The sequence below is a fragment of the Anopheles coluzzii genome, chromosome 3, assembly GCF_943734685.1.
Source record: "Anopheles coluzzii chromosome 3, AcolN3, whole genome shotgun sequence".
Taxonomy (NCBI): Eukaryota; Metazoa; Arthropoda; class Insecta; order Diptera; family Culicidae; genus Anopheles; species Anopheles coluzzii.
The window spans coordinates 17,785,798-17,796,815 of record NC_064671.1 but is presented as its reverse complement, the minus strand read 5'-3'; the positions used below and the strand labels follow the sequence as shown (position 1 = coordinate 17,796,815).

The 11,018-nt window shown below is 43.3% G+C and overlaps 1 protein-coding gene across 5 annotated transcripts in view; it reads left to right on the top strand.

The window, feature by feature from the left end:
* Positions 1-130: 130 nt before the first annotated feature.
* Positions 131-11,018, top strand: part of LOC120955312 (disintegrin and metalloproteinase domain-containing protein 10) — a 62,620-nt gene continuing 51,732 nt past the window's right edge. For 3 of the 5 annotated variants that reach the window (XM_040376060.2, XM_040376052.2, XM_040376054.2), the window contains exon 1: positions 131-290. The gene's annotated coding sequence lies outside the window, so the exon portion shown is untranslated. The remainder of the gene's footprint in view (positions 291-11,018) is intronic. The other 2 variants (XR_005751778.2, XM_040376055.2) reach the window with 2 other exon arrangements.

Sequence of the window (11,018 nt, the reverse complement as noted above, 5' to 3'; positions counted from 1 at the left end):
AAACAACCAACACACACACACAACAGCCGGATAAAACTGGACCGACCTGCACAGTGGGATTAAAATTTTGGTCATAATTTGCAAACCGCACTGTGACAGCCTGAACTGAATGTCAAAGCAAACAGTGCTCCCGTTTCATCGCTGTCAGTTAATTCGTTGTTTGCCGTCGTAATGGCTGGTGCTGCTTGCCGCCGCTGCTCGCAACAATAATTTTACAGTGCGGGTCTCCTACTTACACGGTACAGAATTAGTCGAATGTAGTTTGCTGCTGTTTTGGAAGTGAAAAAACGGTGAGTGTGGGAATAGCAAAAACCGAAACCCCAAATTAGCTTCGAGCTGATGGAGAGTTTGGTGATTGCGTTTGAAACGAATGATGCTGTGCCATTCGTTTATTGTTTAGTGAGGCCTGTGTGTATGTGTGAGTGAGTGTGTGTGTGTGTGGGTCCCTCAACTGTTTGTGTATCTGAAAAGTTCTGATCGTGAATGAGAAATTTAACAGCTGATACATTGAGTTTGCTGACCGCAAAGCTACCGTTTTGGTTATTTATTGCTGAACTGTATGTGAAAGGCGATCAAATGTGTTGAATTTGCATCCGTTTTACGTTACCTGGAAAGTGTGTGTGTGTGTATTGAAGAAAATCGCGCTATTAACGAAAACAAAAAAAAGGTGAGTGAAATTCGTTTTCCGTTTTGTGTGTTGTGTTGTTGCGTTGCATTTCGTAGGTGAGCGCCGCGATGCAGGTTGCAACTCGATGCAGCTCGATCAACGAACGAGAATCGCCCGTCCTGCGCTTCCCCGGAAGGTCCGGAAAATATCTGTTTCCCTCGGTCGAGTGACACAGAAAGAAAGTAATACAAAGCGCCCTGGGAAGGGAAACTGGTATGGAAAAAGGGTGTTGCACGCGCTGTATGTGGTTTCCATCTGTGCGTTTATGCGTGTGTGTGTGTGTGTGTGCATTCGCAAAGCCCTCAAATCGGGTTCCATTGGGGTCCGCTGGGGCACAAAGCAGGCCTGGCAAGAAAGGAACGAATCTCGTTGTCTTGTCCGAGGCGTCTTCGAGGGCTGCTTCGATGCTGATGGAAAGTGGAAAAAAGGGATTGATCGCCTACTCTCCCCCCGCTCGGTGTGCGCTGGCGAGAAGCAGCAGCTAATCGGGCACAAACGAAGGAAACTGGTTTTTCCATAATCACCGACACCGAAACGGAACGGACGACGAGAGCAGTGTGTGACGGATCGAAAGCCCAACATTCAAGTTAAGGCCCGTGTGTGGCGTTCTGTTCCGGTGAAGGTGTAATTTGTGTTTATGCACAACGACACACAAACACACACTCATACCTGTTCTCTGTTCTTTCTTCTGCTGGGTTCGTTGTCACCCCGTTTTCATTTTAAGGGGGGATTCGCTTGGGGTGTCCATGTCCAGGAATAATAACTCCATTGTGCGTGTGAGCAGTGGGCACCGTCTCCCTCTCGCACTACACCCGAAACAAATGTGTGTCTGTGTGCGGGTATGTGTGCATACGGGTGAATTTATGCTTGTGGCTGTGTATGTGTGTGTGTGTCAGTGAATGGTAGTAAAAGGTACGCAGAGAAAGGGCAAAGAACAGACCGAGCCGACCAAAGCGCGCGGGGGACGTTGGTGACGCGAGAAAATGGGAGAAAACGTGAGGCTGAAAGAAAAAAAACGGTTCGTTTGAATCAAGTTTGCGTCTGCTGCTGGTTGCTTTGACGAGATCGCTTTACCACAGTCCCCTTCCAACCCCTCCCCCGGTTACCCAGCTGATCTTCGTTGCCTACTTTGCACTCCCTTTCCAAGTTTATGGTGTGTGGAGTGCTGTGCTGAAGACTGAATCGGCGAACGTGCATGATTCACAGTACAAATGACCGCGACACACACACACACACTACCACACTTTGTGGTGGCTCTGTTCTCCTCTTCGATGTGCCTTTGGGTCCGCCAGTACGCCATAACGATACATAAGGAGGGCCAACTTGCGCGATCGTGTCTGGTGGACGGCTCTTGTTGGCTATTCTTTCACATATTCCCCTTTGAATGTGTGCATTTGTGTCTGTATTTGTGTGTGTGTGTAGGCACCAACATATTTGTCTCTGGTTGGTCGCGGTTTAACCCGTTTCCGCTCGGCGGGAGATGCTTTTTTGCGTTTAACTATGTTTCTGTGTGTTTGTGTGCCAGTGTCAGTTTGTTTGGTTGATGTGTCTCCGAAGCGAACCCTTTGGGCTCTTTGCGTTTGAAGAGAAGTGCGTGGATCGTAAGCCAGCCATCAACATCAGCAAGACACATCCCCTCGATGCGTGCGGCGGGGTGTTGGTACGTTCTTATGTTCTTCATTTCGGTCCAAACATTCCTTTGTGCGGAGATGATTGATCCTTAATGGCGGGGGATTGGTTTACAGAAAAAAAGCTTGAAATTTGGAGGAAAAAAACCCTGTTTGGATGTGAGCTTTGTTTGATCGATTTTTGATTGTTTGAAAATGTCTTACAATATCCAAAAATTCCGTAAAAATTGTTTAAGTAACCGTAATCGCATCCTCCTATTGATGCGTGGTTAATCTGTCTTACGGTGATGATTTTTTTTACATTCTGTTTACAAATCATAAAAGAGTTGGTTGAATGTGATCGGCTTGTTGGATGAGTCTTTCGATCGATGAAAGTTGTCTTTCAGTACAATTGTACATAGAACTATGACTTGATGTATCTTTCTAAGACTTCACATACGTTAACCATAGGGTTGAAGTCTGGGGCGTGCGCCACTTAAAAATGATACATTTGCCTGCAGAACCATATGTTTGGAAAAACTGCACGAATGTCCAACTGGAATGTATGGTAGCCAAGTATATTTCACTTACATCATATTAAAATATTTAGCAAAGTAGAAATGCTTACCTTTAAATGAATAATTTTTAAGAATTCTAATCAATGTTACAATCAATGTTCACATCAATGTTATCTACAGTTTACTTTTTTATTGCAGTCTAATTTAATTTAGGTATAAATGAAAAATTTCATTAAAATTGGTATGCCGAATTTGTACAGTTTTGATGCTTTCTTGACATCGGTTTTTAGATGTTTTCAGAGCTTGTTAAAGACATTTGTCAGTAAGAGTTAGATTCAAGTAATAACAGACGGTTTCCAAGATTGTGTATAAAAAAGTGAGTAAGCAAGAAAACATGAAATAATACGCCCAAAAATGGAAACACACTTATAGACATTTTTGGAATTCTGGGTAAGCCCTCTATTTCAGTAATACTGCTTTAAATCAAATTTTATTTCTCTATGTATATCAGAACATTCATTTTATTATCAACTGTCATTTGGTAAATTAAAATTGCATTCAGTTATTTAATTGTCATTCAATTGCCACTCACATTACCTAATTTATAACATAATTTGTGCACCATTGTGTAGTGTAACGCCTAGGTGAGCATAAGGAGCACTTCTTACGCGGCTAATAATCATTTCACATTTTATTACAATCAGAAAATTCAATTAGATCTTAACTGGATAGTTACTTAACAGGGTGGGACCTACAGCTGCCCAAGAAGGTGCTTATGTAAACTCGTTGTCCTTTCTCAGACCAAAGTTGCTTAGCTGAAATCAAATCGTGAATGGCCAAAGTAAGATTAAAATTGTACTGTGCAGTTAACAGGAGGGCACAGCGCCAAAGCGTCTGTTCCATGTACCCTTGACTCTACTTGGCTCTCTCTGGCCAGTGTTTGTTTTCAGACTAACGTATTTATTTATCTCGCTTGTTTTGTAGAAGAACTAACAAACACCAATGCAGTTTTTGTGCAGCCACAATGGCAACAAGAGCTATTGAAGCAATCAAGAATGAATCATTGAAACAAAGTGTTGCTTTAGTGGGTTATTACATCTGGTACTGGTACAAATTGAAGCTAAAGTTATGGTACAAATGTAGACTGAAATTATGTCATTGATTATGATGCTTGATGAAATTGAATTAAATTTTGAACCTTCGATATATTGAGACACCTACACGGAGTCTGCCTTAAAACACCCAGCGTAAGATTTCGTGCTCTAAGGTTTTAAATGTATTTATTGTTTTAATCTCACCCGTACCGTAATTGGCTGGGGTGGGCAAAGAACAGTTTCGAAAGCAAAATAGCAAGACAGACTTTCACGATCCGTTTCCGGTCGAATGATCGGTTGTTTATGGTTTAACCAGAAGAAAAGAAAAAAAAAACTATCGTGTCTTGTTGGACGTGGCGCCGAAACCATTGATTTCCGTTTGCCTCGAGGGTAAGGGGGTAAGCAAGAGAAACGCCCAGAGGAAGGGTGAGATGGAGCGGTAGAGCGATAGAGAGTAGAAAATAATGACAGCCGGAGATAAAAATGCATTGAGAACGAAGTGCAGCAAGTGTTCTTCTTCCTCGCTGCTTGTTTGGTTGCAGTCGTGGTTTGGTTTTTTCACAGTGGGAGGCAAAAGACCCTCAAACTTGCACGAGATTTTCCTGATGCACGGGATATTGATCGTAGTAGACCACCGCGCACGAGTGTGTGGTTTTGGTTAGTTCGGCAGCTAGCCTTAACCGTTGCATTGCATTAGAACTGATTTGTGTAGTAGTGTTTTATGTTATATTAGTTTTCATTTGTTAAGAAGCACAAGTTCCACAAATTAAGATACTTGTTGAAGTCAGTATTTTATTCTAGATAATAATGTTTTATATTGGGGGCCTTCACGATTCTAGTTAGTTTTTTGTATGGAGTTTGACAGTTGGAGGCTGAAATCATGTAAACACTCCATACAAAACCACACAAAAAACTAGCCTGCAATTTTCAGTCTAGAAGATGGACACCATGCAGGGTAAGATGGACACCTGTAGAAAAGGTTAGAAAGTGAAGAGTTTTACAGTATTTTAAAACAAATTCTATCGCTTTCCACGTCCTGGTACGTTTATAAACCAATTCTTGGTCTATTGCAACGGCGATTCATTCAGCCATGAATTTAGGAATTGTAAACGGCGCTTGTAATATATCGTAGAATGCAGAATCTAAAGCATTATTGGAATATCGCGCACTTACAGCTGACGTTGCTCTAGCTTACAGAACAACTGTCTAGAACTTCCTTTTAGGAAATTACTCCGCAAAAAGTCTACGACCCCAGAATTCATGAGGGACTTGTTAACAGTTTAATCCATTTTCCACCATGTCAAAATTAAACATTTGATTTTTGTAATCCAATAGAATTTCTCATCTATTTCTGAACAATGTCGTATAAATGCCTCATCTTTTTATTGCTTAAAGTTGTCCAAGTCGTGAGAAGATATTGGATTTCGTGAAGCGACTCATCAGCGTCGAGCGAGTAGTAGCATAACGAATGGCTACTATTTTGACCGGTGTTTCATTTCTCGCTTATTCCAATAATTTATCTAATTGCTGATTGATTTATAGCTTCGGAATACCCGTATTTAAGGTATTTGAAGAAATCTATTCATCACCAATTGATATGAGAAGTAAAATAAATCAATAAATTCGGTGTCTATCTTTCCCTACAACAAGGTGTCCGTCTTTCCCGCTTTGATGTCAGAATGTTTAAACCACCAGAAAACAATATTTTGTATTGCTTTTACCCTCGTTCTTTCGCCAGTTTTTTCATTAATGATCACGACAACCCATTCATGAAATAAAACTTCCGGAAATATAAACAATACAAGTTGTAGATCGGCAGTAGTCACATTAGATCCACAAGGGTGCACATGATTGAAAATTTGTTTTGTTCGTGGATTTTACCAATTTTATATATATTATGCCAAAAATGTTCTCAAATGTGTTGTTTTACCTTCAGTTTGGATTCTACATATTTGAATTACTCGAAAATTACCTTTTTCATGCATTTATGAGAAGTGTCCATCTTCGCAGTGTCCGTCTTTACCTACCTTCCCCTACTCACTTAGATAGCTGCTCGAAAACTGCTATACAATGCAAACAGCTGACAGGCTGAAATTTCAGCCTACGAGCTTCAAACGGAAAGGGCCCCATTGATATTTTCGAATGGACGAAGCCGTAGCTAGTAAGTTATTATGGTTTTAGTTTCTTTACTTTATATTTTCTGAATTTTATTTTAACAGATACTTTTAATCACACACAAACTAAAGGAATAACTAGTTTAGTTCAAGTGACTGGCTAATAGCTATCTCTCATTTAATGCTCGCTTAGAATAGAATGATTAAAACACGACATTTTTTGTGTTTTGTAGGTGATTTTTTTTAAAGAACCTAAATGTACAAGAATTGCTAATTGGAGGGTTTTGGTTTCTCCATTCGATCAATGCCCCCTAGCGCCCGCAACTTTATCCATCCGATCAATCCAACCGTTTCGGCAAACGTTGCTTTCACTGGCGCTCGATTTGTTTTCTTATTGTTTCTACTAAAAGGCACACTCCACCACAACCGAGGTTCGTTCGTGTTTGGCGTGTTTCTGTATGCGATCCCTCGCCTTTGTTTGGGCAGCAAATTGTTTCCAGCGTTTTGGCCACCGTGCCCCAATAGAGTAGATCCTTTGGCGAACCAACCAGCCAACTAGCCAGCCAGCCCTGCTTGTAAAAACAAAAACCTTCGAATGCCGCGAACCCGATGACGCGGGATGATGATGATGCATACTACATCTGGAGGGGGAGAACCTGGGTTTTGTTTTCATTAATTAAGTCAGCCAGCTTTTCAATGCCACCAAATTGGAAGTTGAAGTGAATCGCATTGGAGTATTTTTTTTTGGTTTTTGTTATTTTCCTCCTGCTTCTTATTGGATTCGTTTTTAATCGCTGGGAAAGGGAGGGCATTTTGTTTCGACCCCTTACGCTTTGGTGGACATTACACGGACCCGATGACAGATCGACGAGTCGGAAATGATGAACTACCCTTTACGCCGGGAGGGGGTTTCCGTTATAATTGCTAGAACCACCTCCCACCTACCCGTCGCACGGGGTGGAAGGAACAACACGGCGGAACCAATAATCACAACAATTTTACGAACCAGCCAAGGGCTCCAAACAACCGGCACGGCGAGCAATTATCGTTTGAGAGAAGGGGGGCACATTATAGTTGCCGGAAAAGTGTCCACCGGGCGTAACGCGTCACGTAACGTTTCGTTCTTCTTTTTTTTGTTGTTGTTGGTGAGTTGTAGCGTTTTTGGTCATTGAGTCGGGTTGGGAAATTGTTTTTATGTGTGGCGTTTTTTTGTTTTTCACTTCATTTTTTCTCCTACTTATTTACTTTACATTTTTGTACTTCAAAAAAAAAAATGCTTCGTTCGCAGTGTGCAACCATTCGTGGCGAAATAAAAATTTACGCTCACAGTACTCCTTCACTGTGTGTGACCGTGGAAAATTCGAAAGAACGAATTGAGACGACGCGTTCGGGGCAAAGATTTCATTTCAATGTAACGAATTCTCGACCGAGAAGAGTGTTTTCACTTTCAAGCTTTTTTTCATGGGAAAGTTATTTAACACACCAGCACCACCAATGTGGGGGTTTGCGAAATTTGTGCACAAAACAGGCAAGAGCGGTCCGTTTGCGCATAAGACTGACCTGAATAAGTCATCAAAGCGGTATAGAATTGCATGACTTGACAGTGGAAAGCTTGTGAAGCCATTGCTGGCATTCGCAGCCATTTTCCGTTGCCAAAAAACGCTCACAATTCACCCCACATGTGACCCCCGGGGGGGCGCGCGAAAATGGAGCATTGCATTTTGTGCGGTTTATTTTTCTCATCGATCCGGGTTGTTCACGGGTGTATAGTTTTCCACCCCGTTTTTAAAAAAGCGTTAAACTTGTTGAATATTTTCTTTCATCGCCAGTGCCTGTGTGTTCGGGTGCGTTCTGCTTTATGGGTTTGATGAATTTTGCTGCTGCTGCTGCTGCCTTTTTTTATTCTTCTCTTTTTTATTCCAAATTTTATTGTCGGTTGAGCTCCTGCTTCGTTTGTGTGGAGCAAAACCCAGCCAACCCTTAGCAAAGACCGCAGTAAGCAATGATTTTTGGTGGCAGATATCCAAATCTGTGTGTGTGTGTGTGCGACCGCCAAAAACTGCCGCGCCCTCCCAATGCGATATCTTCCTTAAGCGTCACCATGGAAACACAAAGCCCCCGGGTGCTGGGGTCGCTAGCTTTGCTGGATAGCTGGCAAGTTCTCGTGCCAGCAGGCACATAATCCAGTTTGATGTGCTGGTGGGTAGTGAACAATCGGCTGGAACCATGGAATGATGGTGATTCGCCGCGGCTGACTATTGGAGGAGGCTGCTAGTTGCTGCTGCCGCTGCTCGACTGGTCTGTGGTGTTTTGGCTTCTGGTGTTATTTAATTATTTATTCCCGACCACAATCATGGCAGGTAGTGGTGGTGTTGGCGACTCCCTTTCTTCGTGTGGCCGGTTGCCGGTTTAAGCTTCAATGGTTTCGTAACCGGCAGGTCGAGTCGGTATTGTTGTGCGGTGTAATTTAAGGTCTTGCTCGGGTGCCTGAGATGCACTTTCCGCTGCCGCCATTTTGCCTCCGCCCGTGAGTTGGTGGTTTATTTTCTTCTTCCTCTTTTTTTTCGGGGCGGTCATAAAGTTATCGAGCATTTTGTAAGTGTGGATCAATTATAGATGTTGTTGAAATTAAATGCGGCCCATTGCATTGCCTCCGGTGTGCCCTGCGAAAGTTGATCTACTCCTGCCGAGTGAATGTTGTTTTGTTGGCGATGGTTTTAGGAAAAATTAAGGCCGATATGTGTCTCGGGTTTTGATCTGTCTAGGTCTGGGAGTTGTGGTGTTTTTGTTCTTTACTCAATTTGAGAACATAACACGACTCCCAACCCTATACAGATCAGGTTTTGGGAGATCAGGTACATCAGGTACAGATCAGGTACATCCATAATAGTGATGTGCTGTATGGAGCGCACCCACGACTCCGATCCGACTCCGACTATTGTTAATCCGATTCTGACTCCGGCAAAATGGAACCACTAAATCCGCCCGGAGATGAAGTCGTTCGGAGTCGTCCGGAGTCGACCGGAGTCGTCCGGAGTCGACGACTCCGGACGACTCCGAACGATTCCGAACGACTCCGACGACTCCGAACGACTCCGAACGACTCCGAACGACTCCGAATGACTCCGGACGACTCCGACTCCGGGCGACTCCGGACGACTCCGAACGATTCCGAACGACTCCGGATGACTCCGGATGACTCCGACTCCAGGCGACTCCGGGCGACTCCGGGCGACTCCGGGCGACTCCGGACGATTCCGAACGACTCCGGATATTGAAGCGCGGACCTACCTTCCGGAGTTGATTCCGAATTTATCGGAATCGGATCGGAGTCGACTCCGGATTTTTGCCAACTTTACCCATCACTAATCCATAAAACTACATCTCAATGTTGTTAACATCATGCTTATATTATTAAAATAAACTTTATGGTACACCATTTTTCCTTTACGACACACACTTTCAAGTATTTTAATTGTAAGAATAGAACACACTTGAATATTTCCTTACTTTAAAAGTCTTCTGTTTGGTTGTACATAATTGTTCCGTATTGAGCCCCGGTTATGTCGAGGACTTGATCGTAGGGCGGCCTTGTTGTAATTCCAACACTTAACGATTGCACCGTAACAACGATAGTGACATACGACAGCAAAAACGTAACCGTATGCTGATTGCAAAATAATGTTTGACCGACAAAAGAGTCGAAAGGTCAAATTACTCGATTATTCCCGTTTGTTCACTCCCCACCAGATGCCATACACAGGTTGCTTGCTACCGAAGGCAGATGAAAATTATTGGCATATTTGCCATCGGAAGCAGTCCGACCATTAATTCCGGCCCGGGCACTAGAAGTATCGCCAATTCCGTTCCACTCGCAGTTAAAGGTATTTTGTCCCATTCGGCGACGATAAACCGATAACTACGCATAAAGGGATGCTTTTTTTGCGGTTGATCCTATTCCATTTATAGCCGGCATATCCTTGTCGTGTCTGGAGCATGGCTGTTTGTCATAATTTTCTTCACTCTTAGCGCACTTTTTCTTCGGAAGCAAAACGCTCCAGCAGCTTTGTCCAACTTCACGAAGTAGGGTTCGTAGGGTGTGGAGCCCCAGAGTGAGGGAGAGAGAGGAAGGAGCAGAAGTCAGTACTTCTAATCGAAAGTGAGAAGCGAACGACCGAATCCGATAATAGCGATCCGGTGCCCTTCGGAAGGTTGTTTCATCCATCGTGTCCGCCGGTCGTAGTTCATCGTCTTTCGTGTCTTTTTTCTTTGTTGGTTTAGTTATAGCAAGAGAAGAAGCATGAGAAACGGAATATAAACCTCTCTCGTGAAGTGTTTTTTGTTAGACGAAATGGAGATAAGCTTAAAAAAACAGAAGATTTCGCTGGAATTTTGATCGAAACATCATTAGCGAAGATTGTTTTCGGCATCGTGTTCGATCAGTTCGTCGTGTGTTTTGGAGGTAGAGCTAAAATGCTTATTTATGTGCTGAGTGCCTCATTGCCTTTATGTGGGGCGATACAGTAAGGACGAGCTAAACGGTAAACGAACTGTAAAAAAAACCCCGCTCGGTCTAAGCCAAATTCTTGTGCTAAGTTGGTGCGAGGAAGAAAAATAAAATAATAAAACCCTTTTGCCAACGCAGTACGCAGTAGAGAGTGTCAGCTAGCTTGGGAAGATATTCGGTAGCATCGCAGTATCACTGCTGGCCCCAAACAAAGAACGCGCCAGCATCATCATCTCCCCCATCGACAGGGAAACCGTACAAGCAAGGACACGTGTGGAAGAAGTGTGTTCGTGGGGTCTTAGTGTGAGTGTTTAAAATTTCTCAGGTTGGCTCATGCCACGCATCAACATGCAGCAGCTGTATGTATGTGTATGTGTATGTATGTATGTGCGATTAATGCGCGTGTTTCACCGTCCCGTTCCCACCCAACACTGCTGCACGGGTTGCACAAGGATAAACGAAGGACCAGATGAGAACGAAAGTTCGCTGACTTTGCCCGCTGGTTTTGACG